Below are 17,253 nucleotides of genomic sequence, written 5' to 3' on the forward strand. Positions count from 1 at the left end.
CTAGAATCGAAACCGAAGCCAAATCTGTAGCATTTAAAGCTAATGACTTTACTACAATACCAAAATGACACGCATATGAACTGCTAAAAATAAACTAAGATAAATATACAAAAATGTATAACGATTTTTTCAATTTTGACCCCTTAAAAACAATTTTAGTCGACTAAAGACACATAAAAAAACAGTTAATAAAAATCCAGTCATTTGAGGTCCCTAGCGCCGCACTACGCCTTTTAGTTTCGGAGGAGATAGAGTTTGAAAATATGGAGACAGAAGAATAGACAGACATAGTAAGTTTTATAAATTAGATTTAATTGAGCTGGTTTTATTATGGCTATATAAATACATAACTTGTCGATTGCAGTTATTTTCATTTGAATATTCTCTGAGAGAAATAGCAAATACAGGGTGCATCCCTCCCCCCGCCAAAAAAAAAACGGGCCCGACTCTAATTAGGCCCCGTTTCCTAGTGTTTTGTCCGAATGGTCATAACTAGTTTATTATATTTATAACATTACATCAAAACACTAGGGTATTTGGCCTTTTTTTTTTATTATTCTCCGTTCTACAGCATATGTTCTAGATGGCTTCTTTTATTTTTTGGGGGGTAACCCTGTATTAATAGATAAACAATTGAACACGTGTGACTTTATTAACTATCTACAACGTTCACAAAATCATTAAATATCCACAAATTTATCATTTACATTTTAAACAATTAAACAATCCAATTTAATATCCACAAATTAAATATTTACATTTTAAACGAACAAACCCTATTAAATATCCAGAATTAAACTTATACATTGTAAACACTTTAACAAATCCCATTAAATTTCAACAAATGAAATTTTTACATTTAAAAACATGAAAAAAAAAACATTAAATATCCACAAATCAAACATTTGCATTTAAAACAACTGAACAAAACCCATTAAATATCTACGAATTAAACATTTGCATTGTGAACAATTAAATAAACCCCATTAAATAATCACAAAGTAAACATTTACATTGCAAACAATTAACCAAACCCCATTAAATATCCATAAATTAAGCTTTTACATTTTAGACAATTAAACTGACCCCATTAATAATCCACAAATTAAACGTTTACATTTTAAACAATTAAACAAACCCCATAAATATCAATTAAATATCCATATTGAAGCAATAAAACAAAATGTATTAAATATTTACAAGGTAAACATTTTCAGCGCAACAATAAACGAAACCATTAATATAAATCCGTAAAATAATTGCATTAAAGCAATTAAAGAAACACCATTAAATATCCACGAATTAAACATTAATATTGCAGCAATTAAATGGAAATCATCAAATATTTATAATTTAATGCACAGCTTATAAATAATCAGATATATTCAGAAACTACATTAACCAACTACATAAGTACATTTTATTCCACACCAGACATCCACAGAATGCATAGCAGTAATATACAATGGCATGTGCTCGTCTGAGCTCCAATCTATGGTTTCCCCTTGCCAAACTTTCATAAAGAACAATTGGGTTAGCTAAAACCACAATCAATAATTTCCCCCACTCTCTATCTGTTCATAGAATCCACGTTTAGGTTTATGCACCAAGTTTCTTTCCTCGGACTACCCGCCTGTGGAACTCTGTTCCGCTGGTCTGCGTCCCAGTTGTCTACAATATTGCCATTTTCAAGTCCAACGTAAACAAGTTCTTACTGAATCGTCCTCTTTAGATAAACGAATTATACCAACTACTGACGATTTGTATGCAAACTATTATCCTCATATTTTTAGTTGTTGTTTTCGACGACGTTTTGGCCAATTATTCCTCTGGCCTTCGTCAGGTTATTAACCGCGACGGGATAGGAATGATGAATCTTTAACTGTATCGACGACAACAACTATGGAAGGCAGTAATTACTGAAAATACAGTTGAAGATTCAGCATTCCTATCCCGTCGCGATTAACAACCTGACGAAGGCCAGAGGAATAGTTGGCCGAAACGTCGTGAAACAACAGCTAAACAAAAGATAAAGATAATAGTCGGCAAATAAATAAATAAATAAATAAAAATAAACAAATGACTCACCTAAAAAAAAAAATTCAATAATGAAATAATATATACTAACAGTTACTACGCTATTGTCCCAATAGCTATCGCACACATATTAACCCTTATCCTCAGGTGGCCTCTGGGTCTCGATAAGTGGTGAGCCATTTGTAAAAAAAAAATTATTCTAACAATGTTCAATTAAATTGATATACGGCATAATCATGTTGACACACCGGTTCCCGTCAGATCAGCGAAGTTAAGCAACGTTGAGCCTGGTCATTACTATAATGGGTGACCAATTTGAGAAGTCTAGGTGCTGTATGTAGGAGGACGTCGACACCTCCCTGCAAAAAGTTGCAAAAACCTTATGTCGTCATCTCCCCTAACGGGGATATACACGCGACTGGGGACCGCTCGTGAATTTCTTACTCCCATGAAACTTCCTCCTTCGGAGGAAGCCGGTTAAACCCCGAATAGGGTTGTTGCTGACTGCACACACAATTAAATTGATGTTAACTTTTCTTATTTCAAAAGCAACTCGTTTACATTGGATGTATTTCACAGTTTTGTTTTATTTTACTTCAGTCGAAGTTCTCAGAAATCAAAGGTCCCACTTCCTGGAGTTAACATTTTGTTTTACAAAGAAGTCGCCATTTATCAAGGCCCGGAGGCCACTCGAGGATAAGAGTTAATGAGTGTTCGTAATAATCTCGTCATAATCGTTAGTATTGGAAATTTGGTAAATTGGATTACTTAAGGGGAACGGCCCATGAAAAACTTATTTACATTGGACTTGAAAACGACCATATTGTAGTCAGTTGGAAAGCAAGTAAACGGAAGACAATTCCACAGGAGTGCAGTTCTAAGAAAGAAGCTTTGTTCATGAAACCCACGTTTAGGTTTAAGAACAGCTATATGAAACACACAGATATCAAAATATTCCATTAAAGTTCTGTTTTACATCTCAAACACTGATTTAGTAAAGACGTTGAGAACATAATTATCCTATCCATTTAAATATGTTATAGTATATATTTCTTTTTATCTTTTGGTTTTAGTGGATTCCACGACAAGAATCCATCTAGTCTGGTGGAGTAGCCAGCTTCCTGCTGTTACTTGAGGTATCAAGGTCATAATTTACTTAATTGAACATTTATTTTGTAATTCGTTTTACACATTTTAGCAAAAAAGTTTTACGATACAGGCGGATAAAAAATTAAGGAATCTTAGAACGATTTTTATTGAACGCCAAAACTTTGAAACTGTCTAGATATACATTTTGTACAATATCTCGCTATTAACTATACACAAAGTCATTATATAAACCGGGAATACGAACACAAGAGACGAATGACGGGATTCATTTGTCGCCTATTCGCATACATGCCGGATGGGGTTCCGATTTAACAATCAGTTCGCCAGAAAGACGGCCATTTTAAGAACCTTTTATCTATTTGGATAACGCATCCGATCTAGATAGTCCCACGAGGTCCACTCTCCCAGACCTTTCCTCCTCTCTTTCATATAGTGTAAATACAATGCTTCTGCGTGTAGTAAATAAATTTTTACGAATCAGAATTGTGCAAATTTGTTGTTCGGCTTGATTCCGTTGTTGGCATTCCTTCGAAGCTTTGTCTCAGCAGAGAGCACGTGATGTTTGGGAATATCTGTACATAAAAGCGGTGCATTTTTTACATAGGCATCACCACTTATCAAGGCTCAGAGACCACTCAAGGATAAGGGTTAAGAGTGTACAGTAGTCAATTTGACAATATAGTAATCGTTAGTAATGAAAATTCTGTAAATTTGTTAACTAAAGTGGAACGGCTCATCAAGAACTTGTTTACGTTGGACTTGAAGACAGTCAGATTGTAGTCAGCTGGAAAGCAGGATAACAGAAGACGGTTCCACAGGAGTGCAGTTCTAAGAAAGAAGCCCTGTTCATGGAATCTACGTTTAGGAGTGGGGGGAATTATTGATAGTGTTTTCAGCTAGACCAGTGTTTCTTGTGAAAGTTTGGCGAAGGGGGGCATAAATTGAAGCTCAGTCGAGCACTTGCCATGAAAATAATAATGAAGTAGAGACCAACTCGCAACATCTCTTCTGTAAGATAGAGGTTGCAGGGAAGAGAAAAAGACATCTTCTACGAGGCTACGAAGTCTATTTTGAACTCTATCAAGGCAGAACAAGTCCTTTCTAGCTACATTCGAAATTGACACACCCAGGTGGTCTGTGTCATTAACAATTTTCTCCACCGTCACCTTCTTTTATGTATTGCTCGAGATATTTCAACACCAACAGATATGCCAATAATCACATTATTCTTGCACACATAAACACGCATAGCTATATCGTACTGGAAAGCTGTCATACAGCAAAACGGTCTTATCATTGATTCTTGTTTACCCCCTCTCCCGATTCTTTATTAGAGCCTTTTCGTTAAATATAAATATCGTCTGTAACTTTCTTAGGGTAATGCAAAGGTCTTTGTAACTAAACAAATAGAGCACTTTAAACGTGATGGTTAATGTTTATATAAAAATATTATTTATGTTTATATAATATACTATTTTTGTTTATATAATATACTATTAATGTTAATAAATATATATTTATATAAGTACTAGCATTTCAGCCCGGCGTTGCCCGGGTATCTAGAGGTGTATGTTGAGCAAAAAAAAAAAAAAAAAAAAGAAACGGCCAATTTTTTTTTAACTTTGACCCCTATTATGACCCCTTAAAATTTACTGTTTTGGGCTCAAATCTAGTTATTAAGTTAGATCCATGTCCAAGGAACCTATATCTAAAATTTCAAGTGTTTAGACCTAAAGTTGTCAGAGAAGTTTGGTAGAGTTCTCAAAAGTCATATCGTTGACCTTTGACCCCTTAATCGCGAAATTTCTGGCCGAAATCCGGTCACATCGATTTTCCCAAATCTCAGTACCCTGTATATCAAATTTAGAGTCTGTAGATGAAAAATTGACAGAGTTATTGCGTATGGAAATGTACACAGACACATACACACACACACTTTCACTTTTATAGATATATAAATATTAGTTTTTTATGAAAAACATTATTTATGTTTATATAAATATATTATTGATGTTTATATAAATATATTATTTTTGTTTATATAAATATATTATTTTTGTTTAGATAAATACATTATTTATATTCATATAAAATATATTATCTTTATTTATATAAATATATTTGTTTGTATAGCTGCACTATATTTGTCAGCATAAAAATATATATTTTTGTTTATATAAATATATTATTTTTGTTTGTATATATATATATATATATATATATATATATATATATATATATATAAAGTATGTTTATATAAAAATATTATTTATATTCTGATAACAACATTGTTTAGTTTTATATAAATATACTAGCGGGTGGATGCCCAGCTTTGCCCAGACGTAAAATACGCTTAAATGTAATATTTTAATTTGTCCAGATTTAGTTGATATTATTATAGAGTCGTTATTTTTGAAATTAAAAAAAAGTTTTTGGGTGCCATCGGCTAGAATCGAAACCGAAAGAAAAACTGTAGCATTCAAAGCTGGTGACGTTACCACTGTACCAACATGACACGCATATAAAATGATTAAAAATTAAAAATAAATTCAGATGAATTTACAAAATGTACAATGGTTGTTTTTTTTAATCTTGACTGATTTTTGAGTCCTTAAAAAATTTTTTTTAACCGGCTAAAGACTTATAAATAGCTAATCGGTAAAACCTCCAATATTTAAGGACCCGTGCGCGCCTCTGTGATATGAATATATTACTAATATAGATTATTAATGTTTATATAAATATATTATTTATGTTTATATATATATTAGCAAAAGTACCGGTCGTTGACTGGGTTCAAAAACAGCCTACAGAAAATGGACTCTGATTTATGAAAGTATGATAGGTTATGAAAAGGAAGGGTTGTAAAGAGATAGCTTCGAATTTGGGGATATCAAAACCAAAACAAAATACGATGAAAGTAAAAATAAAATAGATAAACCCCATAATTTATTATACCATACATTTTCACACTGAAATACGTATCACAATATTCTGTGGATCTATATTAAAAAACCTTGTTAAACTTTGTGACATATTTCCATTCTATGGAGGTCAGGTGCGAACGAACACCCCATAATTTTATTATACCATATTTCTTCAAACTGAAAGATAATTATCAAAGTATACTTTCGCAGATAGCTATGAAAAGTCTTTATTAAAGTGTGTGCCTATTTCCATTCTATGGAGGCCAGGCGCGAACGCAGACCCTACAATTTTATTATACCATCAATATTTAAGTTGAAAAATACTTATCAAAGTTTATGATTATATAAATATATTATTTATGATTATATAAATTTATGATTATATAAATTATATTTATGATTATATAAATATATTATTTATCTTTGTATAAATATATTATTTATGTTTATATAAGTATATTATTTATGCTTATATAATATATTATTTATGTTAATATACATATTTTATGTTTATATAATATATTATTTATATTTATATAAATATATTATTTATGTTTATATAAATATACTATTCGTGTTTATATAAATATATTATCTATGTTTATATAAATATATTATTTATGCATATATAAAGATATTATTTATGTTCATATATATATATTATTTATGGTCATATAAATATATTATTTATGCTTATATCAATATATTATTTGTGTTTATATAATATATTATTTATATTTATATAATATCTTATCCATATCTATATAATATATTATTTATGTTTATATAAATATATTATTTATGTTTATATAAGTATATTATTTATGTTTATATCAATATATTATTCGTATATTATTTAAGTTTATATAAATATATTATTTATGTTTATATAAATATATTATTTATGTTTATGTAAATATTTACGTTTATATAAATATATTATTTATGTTCATATCAATATATTAATTATGTTTATATAAGTATATTTGTTATGTGTATATAACTATTTTGGGGGATATAATTTTCGTACACCTATCAAATATTGGTTTAAACTGACGACTCTCATCTATACGATATAGGTTCGATTTCTACCTCGGGATATGTGCTAGTTTAGCTTCACATCAAAGCTGTGATACAGCGAAACAATCTATTTGTGAATAACTCAATATATATACATAAATATATGTAAATGTGTGCGTATATATGCACATATACATATAATCTGTATATGCATATGCATATATATATATATTATATACATATATATGTATACATGTGTTTATATATATATATATATATATTTATATGTATATATGTGTATGCACAGATATGCATATAAATATATATTATATTATATATATGCACACATATATACATATATGAGTGTATATGTATATGTGCATATATATTTATATGTATATATATGTATACATATGTATATGTGTATGTATACACGCACATTTACACACACACACATATATTTCTAATAACTGACCTTGATGGAGGGGGAGACTAAAGCCTGCTACTATTGCTTCAAATGATCTGAAATAACAGTAAGGGGAGACTTGATTCCAAATATGGATGATCCAACCTTAATGGTACACAGCCCATTACACAATTCACGGTAATTACCTTTCCAACGAACCTTCATTTGCTAAATTCTGATCCATTGTTGCTGCGATTACAAACTTATATCACCGTATTTGGCAATATTATATATATATATATATATATATATATATATATATATATATATATATATATATATATATATATATAATGGTAGCCAAATTATAATACTATTCTTTGGTTAAAATTTAATGACAATTGGTACAAAAGAACCTATATTTTCAAACCGATAAATATGCTCAAATTTTTCTTCATTTGAATGTATAGTATCCTTCAGGTTTGTTGCTCCGGTTGTCTCATCTGTGGCCTTTTCAGGCTACTAATAATGTGTGTGTGTGTGTGTGTGTGTGTGTGTGTGTGTGTGTGTGTGTGTGTGTGTGTGTGTTTCTGGGTTTATTTTTTTAGATTTTTGACCGAAGTTACTCTTTTCTTTTTTTTCTTTTTTTTTCTTTTTTTCTTTTTTTTCTTTTTTTTCTTTTTTTTTTCTTTTTTCTTTTCTTTTCCTTTTTTATTTTTTCTCTTTTTTCTTTTTTTCTTTCCTTTGTTGTACTTGATTTTTTTTCCTTTTTCTACTTTTTCTTTTCTTTTCCATTTCTATGTTTTTTTTATAAATTTTATTTTAATCTTTTTGATAACTTAATTGTTTTGAAATTATTGTCTAAATGAAATTCATGCACTTTTTTTTAGATTAAAGAAAAAAAAATTGCGTCGATTTTTTTTTATTTTTGTTTTTCACGTTTTTGTTTCGGTTGTGCACGGCATAATCACGTTTACACACCGGTTCCCGTTGGATCACCGAAGTTAAGTAACGTTGAACCTAGTCAGCACTAAATGGGTGACTATTTGGGACTACCAAGTGCTGTATGTGCTCTCTGCTTATCTCGGCATTGTTTCCAGTCGTCCTGGACTTCTTGCCAATGGACTAAATCAGTGCTGATTCAAGAGAGGTGTAGGTAGAGATTGCGCAACCCTTGCCTCACAGTTACACAGAAAAACATTTGCAAAAAAAAAAAGAGAAGAAAAACAGTTGTTGTCGTGTTTATAGATAATAACATGCTATTTTTTGTGGGTTCAACGAATCAGACAGAACAAAGTGTAGTATCTGTTCTGATACTACACGTCAATATTTTTTTCTGTCCACGGTCAATGCAGGAGAAATTCTTCATGACTGATCTGTAGAATATTTTTTTACTTGGCTGTAGCAGTTCGTTATACTTGCTAGATTGCAGAATTTTACACCCAACCACCGACAGACGAAACAGCAATGCCTAGCAGTTACATACGAAGTCAGGGAAGGTTTAGTCGAGACCACGTAGAGAAACACGGTTGCACATACATAGAAGAAACAATGTTATCATTTCGTTCTAATAAACACGGCTTATTACAAAGAAAGTAATGTCATAGTAAAAGTCAAAGGGATACTTTATTTTCGTACGCGTAGAAGAGAGAGAGAGAGAGAGAGAGAGAGAGAGAGAGAGAGTGAGTGTAAAGCAGACGATCCGCTACAACTAGTTACATTGTCTGTACGTGCTTTCATTTAATCAAAAGACAGGAAATCTCTGTCTAAAAGTTACTTGTTTCGATTTCTGTTTTGGTTGGTTGGTTGTGTTTGTTTTACGGCATATCAACCCTTTTCGGGTTATTTAATGCCGAATCCAAAGATTTTGAAGAAAATATTTTTAATAGAATATATTTGTTGTTTTCACGTTGGTTTCTATTTAACCCATAGTTGGGACCCTAACAGGTACTACCACTCCGGGTCAGAGTGGACCTGGGAGCAATGGTAATTAAAGGGTGGCTCCACACTCCCCAAAGCCCACAAGCTGGGGCCTCACCACTGGATATAGTTTAAGGTCATATCCAGGACCCCCATTGAGGGACTTTTACCCTCTGCAGGGGGGCGGGGCAGTCGGCATATTCTAATGCCCCACCGACAGGGCCTTTCTGTTTTGGGGGTCACCTCTGACACCTGAGGTGTCACTCATATTTTTCCACTAGTTATGTAATATGAGATAAAAATGTGAATTTTGTGAATAATCAGGAAAGGGTCATTATTTAGCAAGTACTAAATTCATCACAAATACCTGTTGCGAATGAAAGAGACAAAAGCATAGTTAACAAACAAGACATTGAAAATGCCATATTTAGTTTATAAAAAAATAGGTTTATTACGAAGAAAAGACAATTCACGGAAAACGTTAGAAAGACTACTTGGCCTTTTGGCTCGGAACAAAGAGTGTAGTAACTGTTCTGATACTACACGTTAATGTTTTTTTGTTTTTTTTGTCCACGGTCAATGCAGGTGAAATTCTTCATGACTGAGACAACTTTTATTTCTGTTCCTATCCAGAGTGCCCATTTTGGGGGAGCTGGCTTTCCCACATCAAAAACCGACTTTGTATCTAACTCTCCCCTCGTGGGGAGGCAAGTAAATAGGAGCATTAGAGAGACAGACTACTTTCGAATGCACGAGAGAAATAAAATATATAGACGGAAAGCTCATTCTGCTTAACCTATTACATCTTTTCTTATATGTGGAAAATAATGGGATAGACTAGATTTTCAAGCCATGATAGAGCATCCATGTCTAGAAGGAAAACTCTGAAATGACACATCTTCTCTGCTTATCTCAGAACTGCTTTCGGCTGTCTTAATTTATGAAAAAAGAAGAATAGAAACATTTAAAAATATCAGAGAGACGTGTTGCTTACGTGCTTGAAAAAAAGGAGAAAGAGAGAAAGAAAGTAATAGATATATAGAGACGTAGCTCTCTCGCTAAATCTAACTACAATGTGTGCGCTACCCCTAATTTTGCATGATGCTCTGGACACATCTCTGCTTGAATTGTCGAAAAAAAAAAGGGACAGAATATATTTTCTCGACTTCCGTTGTGGGGTTATATCTGACCTTTAAGATATCACTCAAACTTTTCTAGTCACACAACTATCATTATGCATCTAACTTATGCCAAATATCTGTTATAAACATTTGTAAACCAAAGCAAACTCACTTTTCTTATAATAAAATTTAATTCATAAAAATAGTTGTCATCTTGTGTATATTACAAACAACGCTAATACTTCAGTCACCTGCTGCTGATTACTGCTAACACTCATTCCTCCGACATCTTTCTCATAAGAATTATTTCTAGAAAGACATTGGGGACTTAAGGAAGGAACCACGTCATGGTTGTTAGCTCTAAGTAAAAGTGTTCCTGTGAAACGAATTGGATTCGAAATTGGAGCATTCAGGTTTGAAGTCGGTGACGTTAACCACTCAGTTAGCTTCCAGCTCTTGCTGATTGCGTTCGCTTTAACACAGAGTGTCCCAATAAAATGTACGTACTCTTTAAATTATCTCAACTTGCTACATGAATACGCTATGCCACGTTCCCAAGAGATGTTTAGGAATAAAGAATGGCACCTCTAGCAGGATGGAGCACTTCCCCACTATCATCATGACGTAAGAGCATATCTTGATAGTCACCTGCGAAACAGATAGTTAGGACGAAGAGGAAGTATCGAGTACTGTCCGCGCTCACCGGATTTGACCTCCTCTGGATTTTTCTCTTTTGGGGAACGAGGGGTGTAGTGCATGTTAAATACCGGGTTCACTTCACAAAATAAGCTACAATGAATGAGTTGAAAGCAACCATTAAAAGAAGATGTGTCAACATACCAATTAAATTGATTAGGAACGTTTTCGATTCAATCAGTGAGCGTTGTCAGCTGTTCATGGACCACAATGGCCAATAATTTGAACACTTTCGATAATTAACTGGTTTCCATATTTGTTCACAGTATTTTGATGTATGAAACTTTTCTTTCTTATAATAAATGTGGGGTTTATGGTTATTCAAAGAGAGTATGCATTTTATTGGGAAACCCTGTATATACTGAGTTATCTCCCTTAGTGTTACATGTAAAAGAATAGATATTGAAACAGAGCCACGACACATACTATGTTAGATATAGTATAAAAAGAAAAACTATGCCTCTGTTCTAAAATTTATCAACCTTTTTTTAGGTCAACGTTTTAATCAGGATTCTCCGTCGATACTCAGAACTAGAATTATTTAAATGTATATTAATTACAAGTATTGAGTTTTAAAAATATATTGCAGACTAACGGAAGACGCCCGACCATGCCCGGTCGTAAAATACGCTTAAAGATTTCGTAGTTATTGCAAAGCCAATTCTCCATTGAATATTATATTGTATCTAATATATAGTAATGATTTCAAAAGTTAAAATAAAATGACATAGGTGCTATCAGCTACAATAAAAACCAAAACATTTAGCGCTCCACTCAGGTTCCTTATCGCTCGAGCTATCGACAGATAGATGAAAAAGATTTAAAATTAAATCACTTCAAGCTATGAATGAATTTACACATGCGCAAAAATAATAGAGATATGTCAGCAAGTTGAAATAAAGGTTGCATTTCAACTTGTCGACAAATATTTGTTTGTGAGATTCATTTATTGAAACAAAGATTTTACTCGTTAGAAACCAATCCTTGATTTCTGATTGCTATTTCCTGCTAATTTCAGTGTTATGTGACCAGTAGTTTAAGAGTTTATCTTGACAGACTATTGATACCCACTGTAAGGGTGCCTGCGCGTGAAATTTTTGTGGCCAGAGTTGCGCAATCTCCAACCACATCTCTCCTGAGTCGACGGTGTTGAATACCAGTGGCAAGTGGAGGTTCAGGACGGCTGGAAACAATGCCGAGATAAGCGGAAAGCACATACAGCGTCTAGTCTTTCCAAATGGTCCCGCATTTGGTACTGGCCAGGCTCAACGTTGCTTAACTTCGGTGATCTGACGAGAGCCGATGTGTCAACATACATACATTCATACATCTATTGTTTTATTTATATAAGTGAGAAATGAAAAGTGCTATTTTAGATTAAAACGATATTTTGGTTCATTCACTCACAAAACAAACTTTTCTTTCTTTCGTGTTTCTACATTAAAAAAATCGACAACACAAACATTTTTTCTTGTTAAAAAATTTTTTTTTTTTTTCAAAAATTAAAAATTTAAGAAATTTAATCACCTGAACCGATTTGTTACAAAAAAAAAAAAAAGAAAGAATAACAGACGCACATTATGAGGAAAATGGTTTTATAAGCATTGTACATTTTCAATTGTGATAATGATCCTTTGTTTCTCGATAGCGACTGCACTACTTGGCTGCGGTACATAAGAGGCTTCTTTTAATTATTTCCAGGTAATTTTGTAAGGTTTGCTACTTTCACGAAAACAGTATTTGAAATTTTCAAAATTCATTTCGATTGCTCTCCGCCATCTTTGATTTTGTCTTCATTTTTTTTTTATAAACATAACTATTTTAACTAGTTAATCCACTTTATATTCAAAACAAAAATAATTCACCATGAATTATGATTTTTTGTTCCTTTTTTTTTCTTCCATATCAGAATCAAAATTTAGGAAACTCATCATTCTAAATTACTTAAAATTTCAGGCATTTTTTTTGTACAAAATAGCTAACAAAACAAAACAAAAACAAAAATGGGCATGAAAAAATTAATATGCAACAAATAAATGTTACCAAAAACAATATAAGTCATTTTTCTATCTACGTGGATAAATTTTGTGTGTCTTAATTTATTTTAAATTGTGTTATTCACTCTGAAGCAATATTAGTATCAGGTGTGTTATATTAGAACGTAAGCATGGTGGTTTCGTGCAACCATTTAGCCCTCGATAATCGCTAGTAGACCATGACATTTTCGCACGATTGTTACATTTATTGGATGGGTTTCTAGAAGTATTTTGTTTAATTTTCGATTTTTGAGCTGTTATCGAGGATCCAAATGATTGCAAGGAAACCGCTTTGGTAGTATGCAATTGTTCTATATTTATTTTTCCCTCTGTTGTTACTTTGTTGGCTATTGTGAAACATACCCGAAATTTCCAATACAAACATGCTTGAAATATTATAAGAAATATGAATATTTTGTTGTTGTTATAAAAATCTTAGTGAGATGTGCAGTTGGTCATAGTGGCGACTTTGGGTCAATAATATTTATGGAAATTTCAAAAATATATATACTGTAGGTCTAACTTAGATAAAACGAAATTGTTTTTTAGATAAGACAACAACAAAAAAAAAAGCAGCATTTTTAAAATCGTATCATTTAGATTCTTCATCTTGTATCGTTTCTGTCGATGTTACCTCCGGCCGCCTGCAGGTGTAGCTTGCCGAACTCGGGATGTTTATGTCGAACTTGAGATTCTGCACGGAACTCTTTATTTAATCCACGGGGGATAGCATTCCTGTTATTCCGTCAGCCATGACTGCGCATGCACAAGGATCGACGGTGCAATTTAATTCGGTTGTAAAAGTTAAATTCTTGGAGATCGAAGATTCAATCTTTAGTTCGGGTGACCCCGAAATACAATTGCAAATTATTTAGAACTTCGAAAAGAAGCTGACATGCTACCCCCATGGATTAAATAAAGGGTTTCGTTCAAAATGCCGTGCAGATTTCCCGAGTGTTCGACAATAATCTGTCTATCCATCGGAACTCCTATAATATTTTTTTTGTGCGTGTGTATTGATATTTATATCAAAAACCTTTTTTCTATTCATTAAAAAATATACAACTTTCTTATATATATATATATATATATATATATATATATATATATATATATATATGTGTGTGTGTGTGTGTGTGTGTGTGTGTGTGTGTGTGTGTGTGTGTGTCGTGGAACTGCATTCAGCTGAAAAAGACCAAGCTAATTTGCACATTCTTTTAAACATTCATTTTAATTAATTCCCTTTTAGTTGCTTCGGTTTTCTAATGGGATGATCATCTTTAGTCAACTATTACGTGTAATTATATTCATTCAGATATTCTACATGATTTATACTTGCATAATATTTGCATAAAAAGGATATAGTAAACACAAATCTCTTTCTATACATATTTATGTATGCGTATATATAATTATTTATAAAACATTTTACCTACCAAATTCCTCTGTCAGTTTTTGGTATATATACATGAAACTTAATATATAGAGTATTCGAACACATGTGCAAAAGTGTGAAAATTAAAAAAAAAAAATAGAATTTGCCAGGTGAAGGTCAATTAACGGCATTACGAATATGCATGCGTAAAGTAATAGCTATTGGTTCATGTTTTAATTTTTAGTCTTGCAGACAACATGTCTTCATAGTTCAGGCATTAACGTCAAAGAAAATATTAATTGTAAGCTAAACGTTTTGGTTTCGATTTTCGACAATGGCGCACGAGTTTTCTTCTTTTTTGAAAAAACTTTTAAAATCATTAATATATATTGGGTCCAATATGATATAATAATAAATACGAAATCTGCATTAATTAAAATATCATATTTAAGCGTATTTTGCGACCGGGCAATGCCGGGCGGCCTGCTATTATTATTATAAAACTATTCTGAACGTCTTTAGTTGGTTTAATCTTGCGTGCGTATATATATATATATATATATATATATATATATATATATATATATATATATTATAATAAAGTAGTATTCTTATCAATTTGTTTGTTCACAATTTGATTAATATTTACAAAAGGTAGACTATTTCACAAATAAATTTCCATATTGAAAATTGACTTTTATACACTTGTATCCCAGCATGATTTTTATATATATACTATTTATTCAAAAGATATCTACATTGAATGAATAGCCTAATTTGCATATTACATTAACGAAAATATATTTTAATAATTAGCTCAATGTTATTAATTAATTGTTGTCATGTAATCGTTTTAATTGTTCTATTTAGAAATATTATTTAAAGTTGATTTATTTCATTTATTTTTAATCTAATGCATTTTTAATTTATTTTCACTTTTCAATAGTTGACAACAGGTGTATCTAAAACCGGAAGTAAGTAAATAAGTTATATAAGCTACTAGCCTGGGTGCCCGGCGTTGCCCGGGTGTTTTGAGGGGTGTGTTAAGTACAAAAAAAAAGTGGTAGTAGGCAGGCAGGCTCGAACCCTATAACGCGAAGGAGAAAAGAAAGTGAAAAAAAGTGACGTCTTTGCTATTGCGCCCATCGCCAAACCAGAATTGAGGTAGGTTTAAATTAAGGCTAGTCAATCGAAAAGAAGACGATGACTTTCGAAAATATCGGCGAAAAAAGCGACCCCCCATGTAGAAAAGTGTCCAGTTGAGGGTGAAGGAATATTCTAAGCCAATTTTATTTTATATTTGTCGCCAAAACGTTACTGATTTCATGAGAATCAGTTACCTCTGTCGAAAGTTTCAGGATACATACCTACATACATACATACATACATTTAAACAGACAAATTATTTTTCGTTTGATGTTCATAAACCAAGATATGTTTTATGCTTCCCTGAAGCCAACATATAATCACTTTTCGTAACAAGTTAGGATATTCAGTGTATTTTAAATAGTATGTGACTAAACTCTCCGCTCAGCAATGCATTTCAGCAGGGTAATCCCCAGTATATGCAGTTAGTTGTTTCAATAAATTTCAAATATAACAGCAAATTAAATAATAGTGTCAACAAATTTTAAATATAATACCTGATTTCGACGCCTGAAGTAATTTGATGAACTTATTTATGTTTTCAATTTATTTATTTTTTCTCTTGAGCATTCACTGATAAAGCGCTTCAATAATATAAAAAAAAAAAATGATGTTTAAAGTCGAAATATGAAAACACATCTCCACTTTGTGAAATTATTGGAATTTATTAAAATCAAAAACTGTAATAACATAATCTCTAGAAACGAAAAAATATTCATTAAACACATGTATCCGAGTTCGGAAAATCTGTCAAGAAAATATTAACATCAATCTATACTATTCTTAATCAAATGGATCGGTATATATATATATATATATATATATATATATATATATATATATATATATATATATATATATATATTAGTGCGATTTCTTTTTCTTAATAATGGTTCATGTCCATCCTGCATTGAAAGAAATTCGGTTTCTGCGTAGGTGTTTCTGCTGACCTATATTTTTCTTCTCTCTCTCTCGCTCTCTCTCTCTCTCTCTCTCTCTCTCTCTCTCTTTCTCCTCCTTCTCCATAAACTATTTTCTTTTTTCACAGGTAACCACGTGACTTTTAAACTTTAATGCTTGTATGCTTTTTTTTTCTGTCTCTATTTGAGAATTTGCCTCTTTAAAAGAAGAAAGTTTATTTCTTTTTTGTTGCCTGACGAGGTCATTTATTTATTTATAACTAATTGACCGAAACATTGTCACAAAAGTGTAGAAACATTAAAATAATATTTATGTGAATAAAAAAAAACATGAAAATATACACAGCTCTAGATATTATTGAGCACTATCATATAAACGTCTTTAAATTTATTTGTTTCTACATTTGAATATTTTAACCTGTAATCATATATATATATATATATACATATAATAGATGAACTTGATAAAGACATAATCCTTACGCAAAACAGTGCTATCAAAATAGTAAATGCCGTAGGCAATAAAGAGAAGCAATTTA

General features: G+C 31.6%; 1 pseudogene; it reads left to right on the forward strand.

The window, feature by feature from the left end:
- The first annotated feature begins 2,258 nt into the window (after positions 1 to 2,258).
- LOC145252916 (5S ribosomal RNA) lies at positions 2,259 to 2,377 on the forward strand (annotated as a pseudogene).
- Positions 2,378 to 17,253: the final 14,876 nt, after the last annotated feature.

This window comes from Euprymna scolopes, chromosome 29 (assembly GCF_053919585.1).
Source record: "Euprymna scolopes isolate OS-2025 chromosome 29, ASM5391958v1, whole genome shotgun sequence".
In the NCBI taxonomy this organism is placed as follows: Eukaryota; Metazoa; Mollusca; class Cephalopoda; order Sepiida; family Sepiolidae; genus Euprymna; species Euprymna scolopes.